General features: G+C 43.0%; 1 pseudogene; it reads left to right on the forward strand.

The window, feature by feature from the left end:
- The first annotated feature begins 10,115 nt into the window (after nucleotides 1–10,115).
- Zfp780b-ps2 (zinc finger protein 780B, pseudogene 2) lies at nucleotides 10,116–24,130 on the forward strand (annotated as a pseudogene).
- The last annotated feature ends 1,807 nt before the right edge of the window (nucleotides 24,131–25,937 follow it).

Consider the following 25,937-nt stretch of genomic DNA (forward strand, 5'->3'; position numbering starts at 1 on the left):
TAATGCTTGGGAAGAGTCTGAGGCCTCTACTCCCAAAGGAAACAAACTGCTTGGTCTGTCACCTCCAAAGATAAGTCTAGTTAAGGCACCTTCTGTTTAGGACACAAAGGAAAGGCCAGATGTGGTCAATCACCCATTGTCTTGAGCCAGTGTCTAGTCTGTTCAGGTGCATGAATATTCAGGTGTATGGCAACTGGTTGTCTTTACTTTGTGTGTCTAGGTGAGAATCTCCCTATGTGTTTCTGTCAGTTCTGTTGATTGGAGAAACATCTAAAATGAAAGAGGGAGTGATCCTTCCTGTAGCCATCAACTGCTGCCCAAGAATTACTTCCCTCAGTCTAACATGCAGGGCCACACCCTTAGTCCCTTCAGTACAGTATGTCTGCAGCAGTGGCTGCTGCTGCTGTTGCTATGGTGATGATGACTGCAATGGCAGCTGTGAGCTAGTTGGCCCAAAGAAGAGTTTTGCAGGACCAGTATCATGTCTGTTTCTTGTATGGAAAAGCTCTGAATCTTCTTTGAAATCATTTGGCCATCTTTTGGAGTCAAGTGGCCCAGTGATGGTCCACTCCTACAATATGCAACCCAGCCACCTTGAACAGTTTCCTTATAATGACTAGTAGTTGGCTTTCTCTGGTGGGAGACATCCCACTCCCAGCTTAGGTTCTTTACTCTCCTGTTGGGCAACCCAAACACTTTAGGCTCCACCAGGTCTTCCAGAAAACCAACCAACCAACCAACCAACCAACCAACCAACCAACACAAAGCACCCCTCCCCCTGCCCCAGTTCTCTCAGCCCTCCAGGCTCCTGGAGCACTTGCTTGTTCATTGCTTGACTCCTGCCCTTTGTCCTGATCAGCCCTGTTTTCTGTATGGAGGCACAAAAGGGTCCCCAGCCACCCTAAGTGAATTGCACACAGGGAGGGAGGAACAGTCTCTCTTTGGTTCCTCCCTACTTGCTGTAAGCCACCTGTTGCACCCATTGGATGGAGAAAGAAAAAAACATTCCCTCCTTCCTCTTTCATGTTTCATGTCTTCTTTTCAATCAGTGACCTATGGAATTGGAAAACTTAAAACCCACTGTTCTCTGCAAAGAGAAGAGAAACTGCTTGGGTAGTAGGATTGCCAGATAATGCAGGCAGGATAGAAAAGATTTTCCTTTCTGTCCTACACTGACCAAGGAGGCAATATTCTCTAGGCTCTTTTCAGAAGGATTAAAGCTCAGCTGCTAAAAAGATTGCCTTGCCACCCAGCAATCCCAGGTATTAGAAAAAAGGTTATATGATTAGACAGAGTTCAAGGGATAAATAGTTCCCAGTTCCTGGAGGTAGCTCAGAAGGTATTCAACAACAACAACAACAACAAAAACAACACTGAGAGAAAAGACCCTTTACATAAACTGAAAGCCACAATCACCTTCTTAAATGATGAGACACTTAGACCTCAGATACCCAAAAAAAAAAAAAAAAATTGGTGTTTTGCCCTCTCTCAGAAGAACATCTCCTAGTTGAAAGTCTTGCCCCAATCAAAAGATACAATGGACTATCTTTCAGACTGACCACAAAGATTCCTGGGGATGAGTCCTAGGGAGATACTGATTCCCTAGGACTGGCCTAACACCAAATTTAACAAATTTCTACTATCTACCAGATTAAAAAATTATACCATTGCCCTAAACAAAAACAAACAAACAAACAAACAAAAAGGGAATTACAGTCCATATTGCCTGGCTTAGAGAAACAGACTTAGAATATGCCTCTTCTTCCTGGGAGGAAACCTGAGACCTCTGATCATAGACTCATCCAAAATCTGAGGAAAATGAACAAGAGAATAGTGATCACCCAATGGTCTCAAACCCATAGGCTTTCATGAGTCTAATTCCTCCAGAAAAAGAGGTGTACATTGTTTGGATCTGAAAGATGCATTCTTCAACCTCTCATTGGCAAAGGTGACTCAACTCATATTTGTTTTAAAATAGACAGATCCAAGGGAGGTTAGAGAGGGCAACTTACTTGGACCATGTTGCAGTGAGAATTTAAAAAATTTCCAACTGTGTTTGATGAAACTCTTGATGTTGTCCTCTCACCCTTATATCAGATATTCCCTGGGACTGTTACAATATGTAGATGACCTCATCCTAGTATCCAAAACTAAAATAGACTATAAACAAAAAAATCTATTATAAAATAGATTAAAACTAAATGGATTATAGTCCCACTGAGGGACTGCAGTAAGAGTTATAGACCAGGGGTTTCAAAATGTTGCTTCATTTGAAAGCCCCACTTTCTACATCAGAGGGTACCTAATGCAGAGAGCAAAAAGGAGCCTATCTCAGAGTAGGATTTCTGCCCTCCTTCAGATCCCAAATCCAAAGACTAGGAGACAGGTTCAGGAGCTCCCAGGAGCTCTGAATACCAGTGTTCTTCAAATAGCAAATCCTTTCTACACAAACAGAAATGAGGGTACTGGACCCCTGATTTGGACAGAAACTAATCAAAGGCATTTGAGGCTTTAAAATGAGCTCTGACTCCAGCCCTAGCACTTCCAGACACCTCAAAACCTTTGCATCTGTTTATTCATGGAACAAAAAGCATTACAGAGGAGGCTTAAACTCAAACACTGAGGCCACAAAAATGGCCTGTGACATACCTGTCCTAATGGTAATTAAAGGAAGACTCATCTGTTTAAGAGCTGTGGCAGCTTTTGCTAGTCTGATGGGAAAGAAAAGATACAGAGACAGGATCTTATATTCACGGAACCCTAACTTGTTGGCCCCTTCCTCCAAGGATCACCAGAATTCTGTCTATCTAATAATTGCATGACCCCCGCTCTCTGCTCTTAAGCCACTCTCACGACCAGCTTGAGAAATCTATGATCAACAATCTTGCTACACACTTTCCTGATGATAACCTGTAGGTGGTCATCTATAACTGTCTTGAGATGACATCTCCATGAAAGAGCTCAATGCAGTGCTCTACATGGATAGAAGCAGGTTAATGAAGGTGAAACCAGGCACATGTGGCTACAGTAGTTAACTTGAATGAAATGAAGGATGGCCCAAGCTTTAGGGCTGGGTACCTCAGCCCAGACAGCAGAACTAATGGATCTGACTAAGACTGTCAGCTGAGGAAAAAGCAAGTTCATCACCATATAGATAAACAGTTACTATACCTTTACTACTATGCATATACACAACATTAACTATAGAGAAAGAGGGTTTCTTACTCCTGAGGAAAATACAGAAAACCTGGGTACTGAGACTCTATGCATAGAAGGGGCCCTTGGGATAGACTTACCGTCTGGAGAGAATAAACTGCCGTCTCTTCTTGGTCCCAGACCTTTGGGTCCTAACAAAGCCCTACACATATCAAAATTCTAGCCAATTCACCCATCTAAAGAAACTATCTGACTTAACATACCTGAGTCACGGTCATACTTCCCACTGTTCAGGATCCTGAAGGATCCTCGTTCCCATTTTCCACTCTTGGAAAGATCTACCTCTTAAGTAATCATTCTCAGCCAGAAATCAGCCAGGATCACTGGCAATGCTTAGACCCCTGATCCCCATACCACACAGGGATAGGAACTAACTAGACCATCAACTGCTTAACTGACAAGCCTCACTATGCCTGGTCAGCCCAATTTAACATTAGATGACTGTTAAGTGCTCACACTCAATGGGCCAAAGTCACCTGATATGACCCTAAGGAGTTAAACCAGGTTGGAGGGACCACATCTGTCATGGGTTGGCCTGATGATCCTTGTATTCTAAGGTTAATACTGGTTCCTCAAGACCTGGTTGCCCCAGAGAGAGTACACACAGAGACCCAAGTGATGCTCCGTGACCTTGCCACCAAGTTATTTCTGATTGGTCAATTAAGATTTTGACAGCCACTAGCTAACTTTAGGGTTCCCAGGCTTGGGGTGGGGTGGGGTCAGAGACTATGGGGAGGAGAAGACAAGAAAACATGGTCCTGAGGGCTGGCCAATTGGAGTTAAGAGGAGCCCAGATAAAACATAGTAATAAAGCTTGGGGTTATTGATGGGAAAGTAGATTTAATGGCATAGAGGGTAGACATCTGCCCAGCTGTTGCACCGTTTAGGTTTATTGTAATATGTTGTGTGTGTTTTTTATTTGGGTACTGAATGATCAAGCCAGGGTAGAAAACCTGGACTGGATAAAAATTTTTCTGCAACATATTGGCCCCCTTTCTACAACACACATCTGTTGAGAGCTTTTGGCGCCACTTCTAGAAATTTGGCATTTGTCACTGGGCTTGGACAAGGAGGTAGGCTCAGGTAAGAATATCAGAAACAGTGACCATGGGACTTTGTTGAATAACTACCTTAAGTGATCTCTTTGCTCACCACTTTCCTTAATTACTTACTATCTTGTATGATCCCCTTGTTTACTTCTTCGCCTGATTACTTTGTCTTTGGTCTAAGAGCTGACCATGTTTTTTGGATGTACCTAGAATGATATAAAAACAGACTGGGAAAGAATAAAGCTGCTTAGCCCCAGTACTGGCTGGAGTCATGGTATAATTTTGTCTAATTGTTTTTCTTCTTTTTTAATCCTCCCTCCCTCCCTCCCTTGAGACCCTATTGACTGACTGACTTGGCTTGGTTACACATCATGACTAAGACTGTGTCAATTTTACTGAGAGGAATCAGACTTTTTATATTCTTATGAGAAACAAAATAGAGTGTTGACTGCCACGATCAACACAGTTGTACTAGCAAGAACACAATGACGTTTGCAAACTTTATAGGGTCCACAAGATCAGTGTCTCAGACCAATGTCGTGTCAAGCTTCCCTGCGTCTTTGACTCTCAAGGAAACATACAGAAAAAGCCCCAAATCATTGTGAATGTTTCTCTGACCGAGGTCTCTCAAGACATTGGTCTCTCAGGAGCTGAAAAGCACACAGTTCCTCACTGACTGTAACCTGAAAAACCTATGAGACAAGCCTTTCAAGTCAGGTAGACCAGGCCACATCCATGCTTCCCTGCAGATAACTCACAAGGGGATGGAATTTGTCTACTATCTAAAACCTTTAATCAAGGCAGTTACCTGCACTCTGATGCCTGCTATCCTGCCTTGTGGGTTAACTCACCAGGGCCTCAGCAATATTACTGAGCTCCTGAGACGCCTCAGGGGCGAGTACTATGACTTGATTAAATGTGCCTCATCTGATGCTTATAAGTTGTGAACCACCTTTCATGTGTTAGTACACATTCTGTCCCATGTATACCCATATAATGGGGAAGAAGGGAAAATACATTACAATATGGAACCAAGATCCCAAAGAAAAGGAGAGTTCTTGTTTGACCTCATCCCATTCCTGGCTAGAGTGGGCATAGCTGGCTTAACTTCCAAAGACCTTTATCATGGGAGATAAAAACTTGAAGAAATTACATTAAACTAAATGTTAATAACCTAGAGTTGTTAAAAATTCCATTTCTGAACAGAAACAACTGTTAAACCCCTTGCGTAAGTTGTTCTACAAAGGTAGAGAGACTTAGACTTATTTCTCACAAAACAAGGGAGACTATTACTTTAGGAGAAACCTGTTGTTTCTATACCAATCAATAAAGCATTGTTAAAAAAAAACCTTGCATGGTTAGAAGAAAATTATAAGATATAATTCACATAATTGGCACCAATCTCTTCTTCTTGGTCCTGGCTAACTGCTATCAGCACTGACTGGGCTTGCATTTCTTTCTTTTTTTTTTTTTTTAAAGATTTATTTATTTATTATATATAAGTACACTGTAGCTGTCTTCAGACGCACCAGAAGAGGGCATCAGATCTCATTACAGATGGTTGTGAGCCACCATGTGGTTGCTGGGATTTGAACTCAGGACCTCTGGAAGAGCTGTCAGTGCTCTTAACCACTGAGCCATCTCTCCATGGGCTTGCATTTCTTATTCTAATTGGGTTAACTGTGGGGTTTTGAGTCTTACACCGTATGGCCAATTATGTAAAATAAAGATTAGTTCATTCACATTAATAGTCCTTAGGACCAACTATACCTCTTTAGAGCAGAATGAGTTCACACATTTTCTTATTCAATAAGACCAGGCAGAATTTAACATGACCTTAGTGGGCCATTAGGTCTTATCACAACAGGCTCCATGATAGAAGTACCATTCAGGCCATAAAACTGCACATGGACGGTATCACCTGCCACTTGAAAACTAAGTATTTGTCAAAGTCCTTAGTTCTGGGAAAGTCTCTAAATACACTACCTTTGCTCTTTGGGTTCTCTCGTTTCACTTCTGGCTAACTGTTCTTGTTAACTGAAGTGTCCCAACCCAGTATATAGGTTTGACGCTTAGAAGTTCGCCCTCAGAAAGGCTGTGGGCTACAATGTGATCTTGAACCCTAAGTGTGGTCAGCGGGTGGCTCGTACAGACTGTGCGCTCACTTAAACCTCTGTCCAAGTAGTCTTCGCTGGTGGACTCCCCACACTTTTCAGGGATGCTGTTGCTGCTTCTTAACCTGATGATCTGGCCCATCAGACCCCAGCTTTTTGTGGTGTGTGTCTGTCATTCCTACACTTCTGTTGCCCCCTATACTGTGCAGACTGTGGCAGTTAAAATGTTCAGATTACATGTCAGATTACAGGATGAGGGTCATCATCCTTTTGCCATGCCCTCTTTTTCCTTTCTTTCCTGTCTCCATTCTATCCTGATATGACGAATTCAGAAATCCATGGTGACTAAATCTAACACACCCGAGGAAGCTTTCTCCTTTATTTTTCCCCATGATTGGACCATACAGATGATCCCTGCGTTACAAAGAGATGCATCTGTATCTTTTTTCAAATATTCTACTCTCCTGCTTCTAAAGGTGTCAGTAGCCCTGTGCTGAGAAGTGATCCTTCCTGATGGATCCTCACTTTACACCCACCCTCTTTTGGATGAGTGACATCCATCCTCCTATGAGGGCACACCTCCTCCAACAAGGCCACACCCACTCCAAAAAGGCTCCCCACCTTGCTGGACCAACACCTGCTAATAGCTCCCCATTCCTATGGACCAAGCATTTAAATGAGTCTATGGGGGGCCTAACCTATTCAAACCATTAGAGAGCACCTACCTACAGTGTCTATTTTAGTAATCAGCCCATGGAATATCATAAATTAGACGTGGTCTTTAAAGAAGCATTTAATAGAAGCATTTCCAGGTAATAGGCATTTTTGCCAGAGGTATGTGTACAAGAAAGCTCCCTTCATTTTATCAACATTTAAGTGTCTCCATTTTTACTTTGACTGCGCTCATAGTTGATGAGCTGTCCTAATCAACTGTGCTCTGTCGCTTTTCAGGTCTTGTTCCATCAATTATTAATAGTGAAGATGTTTGGCACATGCCTTTCTTTAATCTCCGCACTTGGGACGCAGGTATATATCTGAGTTCAGGGTGAACTTGCTCGACAGAGGGAGTTCCGGGAATGCCTAGGCTACAAAGTAAATCCTGTCTTGAAAAACAGTAACAACAAATGAAAACATTTGTATGTGATGGATGGGCTGTCATTCCCGGCACCACCCCCTCCAGGTCATGTTTGAGGTTTGCTGTTAGAAGTGTGTACTTTAGTTCTTAGACAGGGTCTCACTGTGTAGCCCTCCGTGGCCTCTTCTCACAGACATGCAGCGGGCTGTGCCTCCCCAGTGCTGGGAGAAAAAGCCTAGGCTACCACATCCAGCCAAGTTTATTGTCACTTGATGACGTGCCCTCTTTATTAATCTACCTGAATTTTATAATCAACTTGAGTTTTCTTTTGACTATTGTGAGGATGGTCACTGGTGCTGGGGGAGCACTTATTTTTTTTTAAAGATTTATTTTATGTATATGAGTACACTGTCACTGTCTTCAGACACACCTGAAGAGGGCATCGGATCCCATTACAGATGGTTGTGAGCCACCATGTGGTTGCTGGGAATTGAACTCAGGACCTCTGGAAGAGCAGTCGGCGCTCTTAACCACTGAGCCATCTCTCCAGCCCGACTTATTTCAAGTTTAATCTGTCTATAATTTAGGCGTTTAGATCATTTACAAAGCATTTAATATGATTAGAGGTCCTAGTCGGATTATCATTAACCTTGAGGATTGTTTTCTCTCACGTTCTGGAAAAAAAGTGTGTAAATATGAAGAACAATAAAAGTGGTTTTGAAAGCTCAATAGTATCATGTTACACTAAGTAGGTTTTCCCTACATAAACAAGGCATTTGTTCCTGTTTGTCTAGATGCTTCCACATGCTAGTCATTCCCCCTTCAAAAGGGGCGCAGTTCTGCCGATATGTACCTCCTGGTCCTCACTCACGTTTTCCTATCTAGATAACAAGGACACTGAACCTTGGAAGGGTCCAGAACATCTGACTCTCTGAAATCGCTGATGTAAATAAACTACCACATTTAAAACCAACCAATCCTATAGCTCAGTAATTTTCAAATTCATCATAGTACCTACAAAAGCACAGCGAGGAGGGGTCCTACTTGGTGGGTCTCAGGCAAAGTGTAATCTTGATCTGATTTTACTTCTTAGTCTGCACTTTAAAATTTAGGTTCCTGGGAACCTCTTGCTTTCCTGGCATCTGGGACTTTCTGGTGGCTACCCCCAGTTCCCCATCCCCCATTGCTACACAACAACTGTTCAATTTCCTGATCCTCTGTACTTCTCCCTCATCTCCTCCCACAGCTGGTCCTGTCCCCCTTTACCCTGAAAGACCCCCAGATTTTGGGGAGACTCTCGCTCCAGTCACGGGTTGGGGTACCCCCAGGAAACACGAGAAGCCAGTCTTGATGTAATCAGCAAGAGGCAGTTTTATTTACGAGATCTCGGGCTGACACATATCTCACACAGGAGATTGAGTCCAGCCCCGAGCCTCTCTAGGCAGGAGCTTATATAGGGAAAACCAGTAATTGGTTAGTACAAAGGGTGTACAGTTATTTTTTTCTGTGCGGAATTGTATTAACAAAGCATTCTAGCATCTTGGCAATATGGGCAAGGTGTCTTATCTCGCTCAGCTAAGGGATGACTCATATCAGGGAGTGAAGGAAGGGAAGGGAGGTAGCTCCAGGGGTAGCTCCAGATGGCCAGTGTCCTTGGAGCCCTATCTCAAATTCTTTTAGGCATAGTCAGACTTTGTTCATGACTAACTTTTAGAAATTTTAACCCTTCACCCTCCCCCTCTTCTTTTCCTCCCAAGTCCCTCCCACCCTCTACCTCCGGTGATTATTTTATTTCCCCTTCTAAGTAGGATCGAAGCATCCACATTTCGGTCTTCCTTCTTGAGCTTCATATGGTCTGTAAGTTGTATTGTGGGTATTCTGAGCTTTTTTCCTAATAGCCAGGAAAGCAAGAGGCTCCCAGGACCCAACAGGGATGTCATTAGCTGAAATACCCAACAAAGGGGAGAGAGAACCTGTAGAAACCATATACGGATGTTAGGCACCACCACTGGTTGAGGGACGGGGCCATCCACCCATCTCAAAAATTTTAACCCAAAATTGCTCCTGTTGAAAGGAAAGACAGGGACAAAGAGTGCTCTGCCCCACCTGGGGATCCATCCCATCTGCAGACACCAAACCCAGACAATATTGCTGATGCTAAGAAGTGCTCGCTGACAGGAGCCTGATATGGACGTCTCCTGAGAGGCTCTGCCAGAGCCTTACTGATACAGATGAGGATGCTTGCAGCTAACCATTGGACTGAGCACGGGGACCCCAATGGAGGAGTTAGAGAAAGGACTGGAGAAGCTGATGGGGTTTGCAACCCCATAGGAAGAACAATATCCCAACCAGACCTCCCCAGAGCTCCCAGGGATTAAACCACCAACTAAAGAATACACGTGGAGGGTCCCATGGCTCCATCTGCATATGTAGCAAAGGAACCTTATCTGGCATCAGTGGGAGGGGAGGCCCTTAACCAATAAAAATAAATACAGCATCAAAAAAAAAATAAAAAGTAAAGTTTAGGTTCGTCGGTATGCTCCTTAGGACAGAAAATCAGTTACAGGCAAAACCCGAAGTAGGCTTTGATCACAGGCAGGAGCCTTCCCCTTTAAGTGCGCACCCCCCCCCCGTGGGAACTCCCACAAGCCAAAGGGTGCAGCTCCCAGATGGGCTGGCCCAAGTTTCATGCTGGGGTTCGAGCGCTAAGCTTTCTGAAGTTCTGTCTCGAGGACTGTATTTCCTAGGGTCCACCACGCCTGAAGTAACACACAGACTCCGTGTGTCCTGGCGTCTCTATACGGAACCTCGGATTTCTTTGGTCGGAGAGGAAGAAAATGTGGCTTTCTGCTCCTGCTTTCTCTCGCAGCCACAGGGGCTGAAACTGAGGACCAAGCATCAGGACAGGGAAGGGAGGTCAGGTGTGGAGTCTGAGGGATGCTGCTTTTCCTGAAGTACCGACTTGAGGTCGGAAGTGCCTGTGAGGGTCGCCTAGGGGCGCAGCTACTCTTGGAGCTCCGTAAGTTTCCCAGAGCTCTACCCACAGTGCGTGCTGTGGGAAGAGATGGGAAGTGCTCACTGAGGATGCTCAGCCCTTCCTCCCCCTCCCCCCGTCGGTTATTACTCAGAAAGAAGGCATTATGACTTTCATGTGTATCTCCCCGTGCTTATTTTTCATGTACCTAATAATTGGCCATATTGACGTTCCATTTGGGGAAATAGCTTTTTGTCGGTTTGCCTGTTTTTAAATAGGAAGTTTCCTGGTCACTGTGCAGTTTAGATGTTAACACCTAGTCGGAGTACAGTTTTCAAATATTCTCTCCCACTCTCTAGATTATCTCTCTACTCTGTTGATTGTTTCCTTTGTTGTGTAAAAGTTTGTAGATTAATCTAAATCCCACTTGCTTTCAGAGTTTTTAGAGTAATACCCAAAATGTGCAGAATCATTGAAGATTTCCTCTATATTTTTTCCTAGTAGTACCAGATTCAATTCTCATATTTTAATCTGTTTTAAGTTGACATTTGGAAGTGATGTGACTGAAAGTCTAATGCTAGTCTACTGAATGTTAAAATTGAGTTTGGCCAGCACCACTGGATGCAGAGGCTGCCCTGGAACTCACATAAAACAGGCTGGCCTGGACTTTGAGCAAGACCCTCCCTCTGCCTCCCCAGTGTTGGAATTATAGACTTATGCTAACACATTCAGCAGGACTTCTGTACTTCTGTTTACGGTCTTTGGAAACACAAAATTCATGAAAGGTAGACAGTTATAAATATCACCAGGTCACACACTAAACTATTGTTGAAATATAAAAAATGTGGTCTGCCAATGGCTCAGTGGGTGCAGTGCACACAAGCGTGGACCTGTGCAGTGCCAGATGCTGCAGTGCATGTCTGCAGTCCCAGCCCTCCTATGGCAAGACGGGAGGGGATGAGAGAATCCCTGGCAGGCTGGCTAGCCCGGTGTATGCAGAGGCAGGAGGGAAGGGAGGGTAAAGATAGAAGGAAAATTTGTTAGTAAATTTTCTGGAGATATAAGAATGTAAATTTCATAACATTATCAGATATGTGGTTGAGAGGGAGAAGGAGGAAGGAACATTAGGAGTTCAAGGCCAGCCTGGCATACAGGAGACTCTGTCTCAAAAACAGATGAACAATCCCACAGTGTACTGAACCAAGGCTTAGACCTGTCGGCTAGAGCACTGGATTCACATGTGCTGATGGCTGCTCCCGTGCAGCATCTCAGGGAGTCTGAGGGTTGTGTGTGCTGCTCAGAGCTTGTGAGTAGAGGTCAGTGCTGCTGAGTGTAGTACAGAGCACAGGGTCGTCCTCACACAGTCCATTTACTGAACGTGGGTACAGGATGCTGGCCCTGCCTGAGCATTGCAGCTGCAGCCCCTCCAGCCCTGCTGTGCTTCAGCCCTGAGTGGTCAAAGGAGGCGCCATTTGGATGCTGTAAGCCCCTGCCAGCCTTGATAGGTGGGGTTCCAGTAGGAAGATCTGCTCACAGGAGGAGGAGTGGCACAGGGGCAGGGCTGGCTGGATCTCAGGGTGGAAGATGGGGTCCCTTCTGCTGGCATCTCCTGGAGGAAGTTCAGGGCAGACATATGTATGCCCTGCACTCCCACACTGACCCTCTGTAATGTGTTGTCTGGGTTAGGAGAGGGTGGGCTTTGTGTAGACTCCTGTGTGCTGCTAATCTGTGTGTGGGAGGCTGTGAGCGGTGGGAGGGGAGAGAGTGAGTGGGGATGCTTGAGGAATAAATGTAGTTGTTGAATCACAGTGACAGAAGTCAGCCTGGGAACATCAAGTCACAATCCAATGACAGGCTTTCTTTTTGTTCCCAGGGGAAGAAGCCTGAAGAAGAATGGCCAGCTCCAGTTCTCAACACGTGGCCTGTGTAAGTTAGTGGTTTTCTCCTTGACACAGGGGACTTTCAGCTTTAGGTGACTCCTTCCCGTCTTTCCCTCTTGAAGCTTCCCAAGGATCTGGAGTCCCCCAGCCCAGTCTGTCCCTTTACAGTGAGGGTTGGCAGGTCTGAGCACTTCCTGTGGGTTCCTCTTCCCAGCTGGTACTGGGGTTGTCTTTGAGTGCGTTCCTCCAGGTGCTCTCTGCTTGGTCTGTGCTCAGGGAGGACTGTCCCTGCAGTGGAGGTGTCAGTCCCACAGGGAAACAGGGGCTTTGGGGGCCTCAGAGCTTTGAGGTGGTGGCCTCATTTGACTGCCCTGGGAAACCTGATTGACATCTGTGGTGTTGTCAGGCTGATGACCCAGTGTGTGAGTGAGTGTCCCCTGTGTATGTGTGAGGAGGTGACCTGCTTGAGGAGGCTTGAGGAGAGAGTTCAGTGATCAGAGGGAAAGGTCATCCAGGCTGCGACAGGAGGTGATTGCAGTCTCCAGAGTCAGGAAAGACCTGAGACACATTGTCACCTGGAAAGTATTTTTAAAAAAGTATAAACAGAAAAGACTAAACCTAGTATGGGTACAATATGGACTCCTGTATAGTCTGCTTATTGGCTCTTACATAATTACAGAAATCATCCTCATAATTTTTGAAGCCTTTAGGATATCCATGATACCACAATAAACTTCAAGGACCCATCTCATCCTTATGTAATTCACCCTGACCCCGGTGACATTTCTCTTCTGTGGGTGTAACCTGAAGGATGTGGCTGGAGTGGGAGGCACATTATTGGATATGTGGGGAGGGCACAGTCGTGGTTTATGGGGACCTCGTGCAGTCAGGGGTCTTGAGCATTTCCTTATGGCTCCCTTCCCTCGCCTGAGTCCTTTCCCTTCTGTCTTTCCATCCTGAAAGCTTCCCCATTTCACTCTACTGTGTTTGCTCTTTCAGGGCTTGGTGACATTTAGGGATGTGGCTGTTGACTTCTCTCAGGAGGAGTGGGCCTGCCTGGATGCTACTCAGAAGGTCCTCTACAGGGACACGATGTTGGAGACCTACAGCCACCTCGTCACAGTGGGTAAGGGCTGTGCCCCATGAATGGGGGATGTGTCACATACACTGTGGGCTTTCCTCACTCTGAATTAAAAGACAGTCCCATGTTCCCAGTGGTAGCTGAAGCTGGGATGGTGTCCCCTGACTTAAATTCTATCATATAGATGGCTGAGGCAAGAAGATCTCTGTGAGCTCAAGGTCACTCAGATACACAGTAAATTCCAGGCTACACATTGAGACCTTTTTTCAAATAAAAACAAAACAAAACAAGACAAACCAACACCAGGAATTAAGTAAGTGAACAGATCAGTAGGTAGAGTCAGGGACTCGAGTGGTGACTTGCTGGGTGACATGACCAGCTGCTCTTGTAGAGGACCCATAAGGTGGCTCACAACCATGTGACTCCAGGCCCAGTAGATGTGCTTCCCACTTCTGGCTTTCATGGGCACCATGCACACATGTGGTGCTCAGTCATACATGTAGCCAGATCCTTACATACATGTAAAATCTATTTAACTCAGTAGAATTTAAAAAGTGAGTTCCTTCTTCTTCCCAAAGAAAGAATGAGGTTTGTTGGATTGAGAATGGGAGCTGCGTGAAACACCTGCTTTCCCACCCGTTGTTGTCCTCTCGGTGAGCTCTGGTTCAATGAGAGACCCTGCCTCAAATGCTAATCAGTCAAGGGAGACACTAAACACTGGCCTCTCTCCTATGCACACGTACATATGTAACTAAAGCCAACTGAACTTCCCCTCTGCCTGCTTGCACTCCTCAAGTGTAGTGATTTCAAGTGTGCGCCGCCATACCCAGATGGGTACACTGGGCATAGAATCCTACGGGACTCACCGTAATGAATGGCATCAGTAGTGAGCTGCAGAGACGGGGTCTACACCACACAGAACAGCCTAAACCGCACGTTCTCACTACTCCATTTTGCTTTCCTCTTCCGTGACAAGCGCCTATCTGCATTTAAAGGAGATTAAACCCTTTTCCGAAGCAGCTGGTTTCTTGCCCAGGTTGCTTTCCCCACCTCTTTCTCTGAAGTCTTTCCTCAAGAATATTTTGTGTTTTAGAATTTTTTTTTATCTATTTTTCTGAAACAAAGGTGTTGCTGTGTAGCTGAGAAAGCCTGGCTCATTCCTCCACCCGCTGGGCTCACAAGGCGTGATCCACTATGCCAATGTGTATAGACCTTCATAATAAATAAGTCTGTATTATAAAATCTGCCATGGTAGCACACACCTTCAGTCCCAGCATTTGGGAGGCAGAGACAGGCAGACAACGTAAGTTCAAGGCCAGCCTGGTCTACATATCCTGCTCCAGGACCTCCTAGGATTAGTAGACTGAGTCTCAATGAATGAATGAATGAATGAATGAATGAATGAATGAAAGAACGAACAAATCAAAGTCTGCACCATGACATTTCTTTCTTTCTTTTAAGTAGGAAGTTGCCTTTCCAAGCCACATCTGATCACCTTACTAGAGCAGGAGAAAGAGCCCTGGATGGCTGTGAAGGAAGAAACAGACAGGCCGAGCCCAGGTGAGTAAGAGGGAGGTGAGCCTGCAGCCCTGCCAGGCACAGCTTGTGGTCAGAGAGGCTCCACAGAGCTGACACTGGGTTTGACAAACTTCCTTCAGAGCCCAGGGTCTGTGGGAAACAAGGCTGAGCCCTGGGAAGGAAGTCGGGGTCAGAGCAGAAGCTGTCAGAGGGGCTTCTGTCTCATGAATCACTTAAGTTCTTATTTCTTCCCTCCTACTGGAGCAGGTGCCCTCTCTCTGTAACCTTTGAAAGTATTTCATCATTGGTTGTGTGAGTGCACGCATGTGTGCAGGCATCCAAAGAGGCCATAGAGAGGCTCAGCTCCCCTGGGCTGGAGCTGAAGATGACTGCTGGAACTGTCACCCAGGGCCTCAGGCAGAATTTTCAGTGTTGTTGACCACTAAACCGATGCTAAGACAGTGTCAGCACCAGTGGAAGCTGTAACACAGGAAGGCATACTGTCTTAGTTAGGGTTTTACTTCTGTGAACAGACACCGTGACCAAGGCAACTCTCATACAAAAAAACATTTAGTTAGGGCTGGCTTACAGATCCAGAGTTCTAGTCCATTTATAAAGGCAGAAGCATGGCAGCATCCAGGCAGGCATGGTGCAGCAGAGGCTGAGAATTCCACATTCTCATCCAAAGGCAAACACGAAAAGACTCCCAGCAGCTAGGAAGAGGGTCTTAAAGCCCATGTCCACAGTGACACACCTACTCCAAGGCCACACCTCCAAATAGCACCACTCCCTGGGCCAAACATATTCAAACCACTGTACATACCAAATGTTTTAATTCTGTGTCTTCACGGTCACTGTAGACACGGTGTGCCTGTGTATCCTCCCTACAGCACTGGGGAGGTGGCAAAGGCAGACCCCTTGGACTTGCTGTCGAGTCAGCCTAGGTTACCTGTTCAGCTCCAGGCAATTGAGAGAGCCTGACTCAAAACGAATAGTAGAAAAGCCAGGAAAACATCTGAGCACACGCACACGCACACACACCACACAACACAGCACACACACACACACACACACACACACACACACACACACACACACACACACCACACAGCCTTCTGCCTAGCTTGGCAGGGAGCTGTGATGTCTCTCCTTTTGCCAGTTTGACTAAATCTAAAACCCAAGCAGCTCACTACATCTGTGAAGGACTCATTGCATCGTCTGAAGTGGGAGGACCCTCCTTTGATCCACATCTTTTGAGGTGGGAAGATCCACCTTAAATCTGGGCCACACCTTCTGGTGCAGCCTGTGGAAAGGATGGGAAGGAAGCTGTGCACTTTGTCTGCTTCCCCCACTCTGCTGGCAAGTCCAGTCCTCACCAGAATGAGAGCCTATTCCTTCAGGACTTCAGCATCTACATGACTAGCTTAGAGATCCAGATGGAGTGAGTGTCTACTGGATTTTGGACTTTCCGTTCTATCCTTTTGTCTGTGAATTTCATTTTTTAATGACCTTGTGTAAATCGACATTTTCACTATGCATTCCTCTGTTAAAGGACTTGTAGGTTGCCTCCAATTTTTTGCTAGTATGAATCGAGCAGCAGTAAACATGTTTGAGGGGGTGTCTCTGTGAAAGCACTAAATGTCCTTCGGGTACATGCCCAAGAGTGGCCTCCCTGCATCTTGTTTCAATCGATTCTCACCTCACTGAAGACCCAACACCCTGATTTCCACAGTACAGGTTTGCGCTCCCACCAGTAATGGAAATGCGTCCCCTTGGTCCTCAGGCTTGCCAGCCTGAGTGGTCCCTTGTTTTACTGATCTTAGCCATTCTGATGGCTGTAAGATGTAAGCTCTAATTAGGATGATTGACATTTCCCTGATAGCTAAGGATATTGACCTTTCCTTCAAGCGTGTCTCTGCCATTTGACTTTCATCTTTTGAGAATTCTCTGTTTGGATCTGTGCCCTGTTTTCTAATTGAGTTCTTGTTTTCTTGATGTGTAGTTTTTTTTTTTTTTTTTTTTTTTTTTTTTTTTTTTTTTTTTTTTAGTTCTGTATATATTTGGATGTTAGCCCTCTATTGGATGTGTAGTTGGTAAAATCTTTCTCCATTCTGTAGGCTGCCCCTTTGTCCAAATGACAGTGTCCTCTGCTGTGCAGAAGCTCTTCAGTTTCTTAAGGTCCCACTTATTAATTCTTATTCTCCATGCTTGTGACTGTGGTGTTCTGTTCAAAACATATTCCCGTGTGCTGATGAGGTCAAGTCTATTCCCCACTTTCTCTTCCATCAGATTCAGTGTATCTGGTTTCACATTGCGATCTTCGATCCCTTGGGAGTAGAGTTTTGTACAGGGTGATAATTATGGATCTGTTTGCATTCTTGTACATGGCAGCTGTCTTTTTTGACTGGTCCCGATTTTTGAAATGCTGTCTTATTTTCCCAGTGTATATATCTGGCTTCTTTATCAACTGTTAGGTATCCTACAGGTGCGTGGGTTTGGTCTGGGTCTTCAATTCACTTCCCTTGATCAATGTGTCTGTTTCTGTGACAGGACCATCCTGTTTTTATTACTGTAGCTCTGTATTCCCAATGGAGATTGGGGATGGTACCTCCCGCAGTTCTCTTATTATTCAGAATTGTTTTTCAGCTATTCTGGGTGTCTTTTGTGTTTACATATGAAGATTAAAGCTTGCCTTTCATGGTATGTGAAGAATTGTGTTGGAATTTTGATGGAGATTGCATTGAATCTGTAGATTGGTAGGATGGCCAAGTTGACTATATTAGTTCTCATGATCAATGAGAATGGGAGATCTTTCCTGCTTCTTGTATCCTCCTCGGTTTTTAGCGTAGAAATCTCTCACTTGCTTAGTTAGAGTTACCCCAGGATATTATAATATTATATATTACTTGAGGCTATTATGCAAGGAATTGTTTCCTGATTCTTTCTCTTTCTCAGTCCATTTGTAATTTGTACATAGGGTTATCGATTGTTGTGAGTCAATTTTGTATCCTGCTTCTTTGCTGAATGTGTTTATCAGCTGTAGGAGTTCCTCAATCAGAGTCTTCAGGGTCACTTATGTATGCTGTCACATCATCTGCACGTCAGGATACTTTGGCCTTTACAACTTTTCGTTCCTTTCATCTTCTTCAGTTGTCTTACTGCCTCAGCAATAAGTAATTTCCTGAGTAGGTATGGAGAGTTTGGACAACCTTGTCTTTTTCTGGGTTTTAGTGTAATTGCTTTGAGTTTCTCTCCATTTAAGTTGATGCTGGCTTTGGACTTGCGGAATACTGCCTTTATTATGTTGCAGTGTGTCTGTCCCTTGAATCCCTAATCTCTCCAGAACTCTTATCCTGAAGCAATGTTGTGTGTTGTCAAAGGACTTTTCCATATCTAATGAGAGGATCCTGTGGCTTTTATCTTTCATTTTGTTCAGATGGTGAGTTACATTTATTGACTTGTATGTGTCAGACCTTCTCTGGAACTCTGGAATGAAGTCTACTTGATCATGATATTTTTGAGTGTTCTTCAATTCAGTGTTCACTGAGAATTTTTACATTTCTGATCATCAGGGGAGTTGGCCTCTTTATTGAGTCTTCATATCAGGGTGCTTATAAAAGCATTTGGCAGTGTTCCTTGTGTTTCTGTTTTGAGCAATAATTTGAGGAGTATTGGATTGAAGTCTTTGAAAGTCTGGTTTGATTTTGAGCAAAATCCATTGGATTTTTTTTTTATGGGGGGAGACTTTTAATTACTTATTCTATTTTAAAAGAGTTTATAGGTCTATGTAAATTGCTTGTCTGCTCTTCACTGAACTTTGGTAAGTGTATGTATTGGAAAAAAACACCCGTTTCTTTTAGATTTTCCAATTTGATGGTGTTTTGGCTTTTATTGTGTGTTCTAATGATTCTTTGCATTTCCTTTGTGTCTGTTGTTATGTGTAGTGACAACTTTTGAGAATTCTGAGCCTTTGGTTTCCTTAAAATCACAGGAATAATATAAGAATGTGCTTCATTTTAATTTCATTTGTAGGAAAATAGGGCTGCTTTGGACTGTCCACAGCAACTGACCATGAATTGCCTCATGCTCTAGCAGAAGTGTGGTTTTTGCCTGCTGCAGATAACTTCTGCCATTGTGTGGCAGTTGGAATTCTGGGACCTGATGCTAGGGATGAGAGGAATGGTCGGTGACTGTTGGTTGTTGAGGGAGGTTGGTTGGAATTTCCTATTAGCTGTGGCCAAAGAAGAAACAAAAGAAAAGAAATTAGATTGAGGGGTTTTCTTAACTCCTCTATCCCTGCTATCCTTCTTCTTCTCCTACCTAGTATTAGGGAGTAAAATGGAGAGTGGGGGATAAAGGGTAGAAAAAAGAAGAAGCCATAAAGTAGCAAAGGCCAGCTACAGTTATGTCCTCCTTTCTTCTCTAATGTAAATTTGGATCTTCCCTTTCTGCCTTTTAGTTGATTTGGCTAAGGCTTTGTCAGTCTTACTGATTTCCTCAAAGAACCAGATCTTTGTTTCTTTCATTCCTTGTATCCTTTTTCCTTTGTTTTTATTTAATTGATTCCAACTCTGAGTTTAACATCCTCTTAGGTCTACTCCATTTGGGTGTAATTTCATTTGTTATTGTTGTTCGTTCTAGAGCTTTTGTTCTGGTGTTAAATTGTTAGAGTGAGGTCTCTCCAGTGTCTTATTATGTAGGTGCATAGTGTTATGAATTTGCCTCTTAGACTGCCTTAATTGTGTCCCCTAAGCTTGGATTTCTTGTGTGTTTCTTTTCATTCAATTCTGGTAAGTCTTTAATTTCTCTCAGTATCTGAATCTCTGTACCCCATTTTCCAGTTGTATTATTTGGTTTTGTGGTGTCTAATTTCTTAAGGTCTTTATATATTTTGGATAGTAGTACTCTGTCAAATGCAGAGCTGGTAAAGATCTTTTCACAATCTGTAAGCTGCCATTTTGTTGTTATATCAGTGCCTTACAGAAGTTTTCAGCTTAAGGAGGTCCCATTTAAAATTGTTAATCTTAGTGCCTGAGCTACTGGTGTTCTGTTCAGGAAGTTGTCTCCTGTGCCAGTGTGTTGAAGATAGTTCGCCACTTTCAATTCTTTAGATTTAGCAGATTTAGCGTATCCCATTTTATGTTGAGGTCTTTGATCCACTCGGACTTGAGTTTTGTGCAGGGTGATGAATATGGATGAATGGCATTCTTCTACATGCGGGCATACAGTTAGGGCAGCAACATTTCTTGAAGATGCTCTTTTATTCCATTGTATGGTTTGGTTTTTTGCTGTGTGGGTTTATTTCTGGACTCTCAATTCTATCTCATTGATCAAGCTATTTGTCTTTATGCCACTTTCATTGTTTTTGATAACTGAGTAGTAGTACTCCATTGTGTAAATGTACCATATTTTCTGTATCTATTCCTCTGTTGAAGGGAATCTGGGTTCTTTCCAGCTTCTGGCTATTATAAATAAGGCTGCTATGAACATAGTGGAGCACGTGTCTTTGTTATATGTTGGGGCATCTTTTGGGTATATGCCCAAGAGAGGTATAGCTGGATCCTCAGGTAGCACTATGTCCTATTTTCTGAGGAACCTCCAGACTGATTTCCAGAATGGTTGTACCAGTTTGCAATCCCACCAACAATGGAGGAGTGTTCCTCTTTCTCCACACCCTCGACAGCATCTGTTATCACTTGAGTTTTTGATCTTAGCCATTCTGACTGGTGTGAGGTGGAATCTCAGGGTTGTTTTGATTTGCATTTCCCTGATGACAAAGGACGTTGAACATTCCTTTAGGTGCTTCTCAGCCATTTGATATTCCTCAGCTGAGAATTCTTTGTTTAGCTCTGTTCCCCATTATTAATAGGTTTATTTGACTCTCTGGAGTCTTACTTCTTGAGTTCTTTGTATGTATTGGATATATGGCCTCTATCAGATGTAGGATTAGTAAAGATTTTTTTCCCAATCTGTTGGTTGCTGTTTTGTCCTAATGACAGTGTCCTTTGCCTTATAGAAGCTTTGCAATTTTATGAAGTCCCATTTGTTGATTCTTGATCTTAGAGCATAAGCCATTGGTGTTCTGTTCAGGAAGTTTTCCCCAGTGCCCATGTGTTTGAGGCTCTTCCCCACTTTTTCTTCTTATTAGTTTAAGTGTATCTGGTTTCATGTGGAGGTCCTTGATCCACTTGGACTTCAGCTTTGTACATGGGGATAAGAATGGGGGTTGGGGATTTAGCTCAGTGGTAGAGCGCTTGCCTAGCAAGCGCATGGCCCTGGGTTCGGTCCCCAGCTCCGAAAAAAAAGAACCAAAAAAAAAAAAAAAAGAATGGATTGATTTGCATTCTTCTAACATACTGATCATCAATCGAACAAGCACCATTTGTTGAAAATGCTGTCTTTTTTCCACTGGTTGGTTTTGGCTCCTTTGTCAAAGATCAAGTGATCATAGGTGTGTGGGTTCATTTCTGGGTCTTCAATTCTATTCCATTGATCTACCAGCCTGTCTCTGTACCAATACAGTTTCTATCAGGATTGCTCTATAATACAGCTTGAGGTTGGGAATTGTGATTTCCCCCAGCAGTTCTTTTATTGTTGAGTATAGTTTTTGCTATCTTGAGGGGTTTTTTTGTTATTCCAAATGAATTTGCAAATTGTTCTTTCCTACTTTATGAAGAATTGAGTTGGAATTTTAATGGGGATGCATTGAATCGGTAGATTGCTTTTGGCAAAATGGCCATTTTTACAATATTAATCCTGCCAATCCATGAGCATAGGCGATCTTTCCATCTTCTGAGATCTTCTTCAATTTCTCTCTTCAGAGACTAGAAGTTCTTGTCATACAGGTCTTTCACTTGCTTGGTTAGAGTCACACTGAGGTGTTTTATATTATTTGTGTTGTTTCCCTAATTTCGTTCTCAGCTTGTTTATCCTTTGAGTAGAGGAATGCTACTGATTTGTTTGAGTTAATTTTATATCTAGCACTTTGCTGAAGTTGTTTATCAGATTTAGGAGTACTCTTGTGGAACTTTTGGGGTCACTTAAGTATACTATCATATCATCTGCATATAGTGATATTTTGACTTCTTCCTTTCCAAATCATATCCCTTTCATCTCCTTTTTTTTGTCTGATTGCTCTGGCTAGGTCTTCGAATACTATATTGAATAGGTAGTGAGAGAGTGGACAGCCTTGTCTAGTCCCTGATTTTAGTGGGACTGCCTTAAGTTTCTCTCCATTTAGTTTAATGTTGGCTACTGGTTTTCTGTATATTGCTTTTACTATGTTTAGTTATGAGCCTTGAAGTCCTGATTTTTCCAAGACTTTTAACATGAAGGGGTGTTGAATTTTGTCAAATGCTTTCTCAGCATCTAATGAAATGATCACCACAACCATCACAGATTTTTACCTTCTTTTTAAATTTATTTGTTTTTAAAGAATTCTAAGTCCAGGCCAGTTTTTGTATAGCATGACAGATATGTATTTTTGTGTTATAGTTTTTTTCTCATGATATGGTTCAAAAACCTTTATAAAAAGGGTTTGTATTTAAGATAAAGTTTGGGTATATTTGGCAGACCTGTGCCAAGGTGTGTCATTAAAAAAAATGTCACCAGACAACTGATCTAGTTTAAGAGGTTCATTAGGGGATTGGGGAGAGTGGAAAGCTGTCTCAGACTAGGGACATAGAGTCAGAGAGAGAGAGAGAGACAGAGAGAGACAGAGAGAGACAGAGAGAGACAGAGAGAGACAGAGAGAGACAGAGAGAGACAGAGAGAGACAGAGAGAGAAAGAGAGAAAGAGAGAGAAAGAGAAAGAGAAATCTGAGTTGGTTGTGCCTTTTATGCACTGCACCTGGCACACCTTGAGTACCAGGTGGATGTGGGTAATGCCATAAGATGCTGTAGCTAGGTCCCTAACAGCAGGCTGGTACGCATGTCTGATTGCTAACTGTGTGTACTTCAAGTAGTATGCAAGCAAGCACATACAATTATTTTAATATAGTTAGTTATAGTCTTGTTAGGCAAGCATGTCTTCCCGTTTCCAACCTATTCTACTGTAAAGAGTATCTTCTTACATAAACTTTCCTTATTTCTACTCTTCTTGCTCCCATTCAGCTTCTCAGAAAAAAACTTTAGAGTCTGGCCATTCATTTAATGGTTGTTATATTACAGGAAAATTTGTGTTTGTGTGTTATAGGAAAATAAAATATTTTTGCTTTCTCCTTTTCATTTAGATTTGGAGGCAGAGTATAATGCTGAAAATATATCTCCAGAAAATAGAAATTCACACAAACAGAGCAGAAAGCAATCAAGTAAAACTTTTGACTTTGGGGGCTCCAGGTTTAGTAATAGCCCTAAATGTAGTACATTCCAAGGACAACAGAGTTATCAAGAAGGAGATGCTGGTCAACAGACTACTAACAAGGAAGGAACGCCTACTTATACCTGCCAGACTCTTGCTCACAATATAGAAAAAGCATATGAATGTAGAGAGTGTGGGAAGTACTTTGATTGTAGTTCAACTCTTACTCAACATCAGAGTATTCTGGAGAGAAACCGTATGAATGTAAGGAATGTGGGAAGACCTTCAGACTCCCCCAACAGCTTACAAGACATCAGATGTCTCACAGTGGTGAGAAACCTTTCAAGTGTAATGAATCTGGGAAGGTTTTTCATTTTCTCCACATGCTTAATCATCATAAAAAGATTCATACAGGTACAAGACCATTTAAATGCAAGGAATGTGGGAAGTCCTTCAAGCTATATTCCTACCCTGCTCAACATAGGATTATTCATGCTGCTGTGAAACCATATGAATGTAATGTGTGTGGGAAAGCCTTTAAACGTCTCTCAAACCTCATGGATCATCAGAAAACTCATTCTGGTGAGAGACCCTTTCAGTGTACGGAATGTGGGAAGGCCTTCAGACTCCCCCAATGGCTTACAAGACATCAGAAATATGGTGACAAACATTCCAAATGTAATGAGTGTGGAAAGAAATTTTGTACTGGACCACACCTTGTTCAGCACCAGCATATTCATACTGGTGAGAAGCCTTTGAATGTAATATGTGTGGGAAGGCTTTTAGACTTTGAGCATGCCTTTCTGAGCATCAGAAAACTCACATTGAAGAGAAAACTTTCAAGTGTAAGGTGTGTGGGTCAGCCTTCAGGCATAAGCACCAGCTTAGTTTACATCAGCGAACTCATCCCCATTTGAGACTGAGAAGGATTCTGAGGAAAGGATGTCTGGGAGCAGTTAAAGAAATGACTCAAGGGTTGGGGATTTAGCTCAGTGGCAGAGCGCTTGCCTAGCAAGCGCAAGGCCCTGGGTTCGGGCCTCAGATCCAAAAAAAAAGAAATGACTCAAAGTCAAATTGTGGGTTACTAACTAATGACCTGTGTTCTGCTTGAGACACCTTTCAAGGCAGCTGTCTCCTGCAATTCTAAAAACATTCTGGATGCTCCTTTCTTGCAGACCAAAACCTCAGTCTTTTATTTATGTATCAATTCAATCACTATCCAGGTTTCCTTTCTATTATCCCACAAATCAGAATTACATGACCCCAACCCCTTGATTCTTAGAGCTGGCAAGCCCTATAACATTGCAAATGAATTCAGACATCTGCCTGACTTTGTTAAACACAGACAATAAGCTAGTTGGGTGGGATCCCATCCTGTGATTACTCGTCCCACCATGTCTGGGCTCAGAATAGTTCTGTCCTTGGCTGAAGTTGAACTCAGGAATCTGCCTGCCTTTGTACCTTTCTGACAAGCTGGCTCAGTTTCCTCTATTCTTTTAGGTTTGTGAAGCCCTAGATATAATTCATATTGCATTCTTATATTTTACATAGTTTAGAAATTATATATTTTTGAACTTATGTTTTTAGAGTTCTTTCCCACAGCCTTAAAGGGTGTCCAGAAGGTCTAAGTGTTTACCATTTTTGCTAAGAACATAGATTCATCCTCGACTTTTGAACTTTTGCTATTTCTAATTATTATGGAGTCATTTAACCTTGACATGGAGAACATTCCCCAAAGGAGGAACATGAAGTAAAATATAATATATATGAATATATATATACATATATATATACACACATATATATATACACACATACACACACACATATATCAAGCAAGCCTCTCTTATATCAACCATCAACTTTTGTGGAGACCCTATTGGCAAGAACCATGTCATACCCTTGCATGGCCAAGCCAGACTCAACATGAGACCCTTTCATTGTAAGAAATGTGGAAAGACCTACATTGTTCTGGTGTTACTCATTTGGTACCAGAATAGTCATACTAGATTGAAGTAATTTGAATGTAAGGAATGTAGCAAGAAATTCATAACTGCCAGTCACCAGTGTATTCACACTGGTGTGAAATTGTTTGAGTGTAATGCATGTGGGAAGGCTTTTAGGCTTCAGCTTTACATTTCTGACCATCAGAAAACTCACACTGAAGAGAGAACCCTTTCAAATGTAAGGTATGTGGGTCAGTCTTTAGACATAAGTACCCAGCTTAGTGAACATCAGTATACTCATTTTTAAGGTTTATTTATTCATTTCATTTATATGAGTACACTGTAGCTGTCTTCAGACACACCAGAAGAGGGCATCCAATCCCATTACAGATGGTTATAAGCCTCCATGTAGTTGCTGGGATTTGAACTCAGGACTTCTAAAAGAGCAGTCAGTGCTCTTAACAGCTGAGCCATCTCACCAGCCCCCAGCATACTCATTTTGATGTGAGACCCTGGGAGTGCAAGGAAAGTGGGGCATTATTGGAGTCAAGGTCAAATTTTACTGAACTTCAGAGTATTCACACTGGAAACAAACCCCTAGAGTGTAAAGAACGTGGGAAGTTCTTTAGACTTAATACACTTACCATTTGTCATCAGGTATCTCACAGTGGTGAGAGACCTTCTGAATGTAAAGAATGCGGAAAGGCCTTTTATTTTCCCAGACAGCTTAATAACCAGAAAATCATAGAAGTAAACCCTTTAAATGTAAGGTATGTAGAAAGTCC

This window comes from Rattus norvegicus, chromosome 1 (assembly GCF_036323735.1).
Source record: "Rattus norvegicus strain BN/NHsdMcwi chromosome 1, GRCr8, whole genome shotgun sequence".
NCBI classification, from domain to species: Eukaryota; Metazoa; Chordata; class Mammalia; order Rodentia; family Muridae; genus Rattus; species Rattus norvegicus.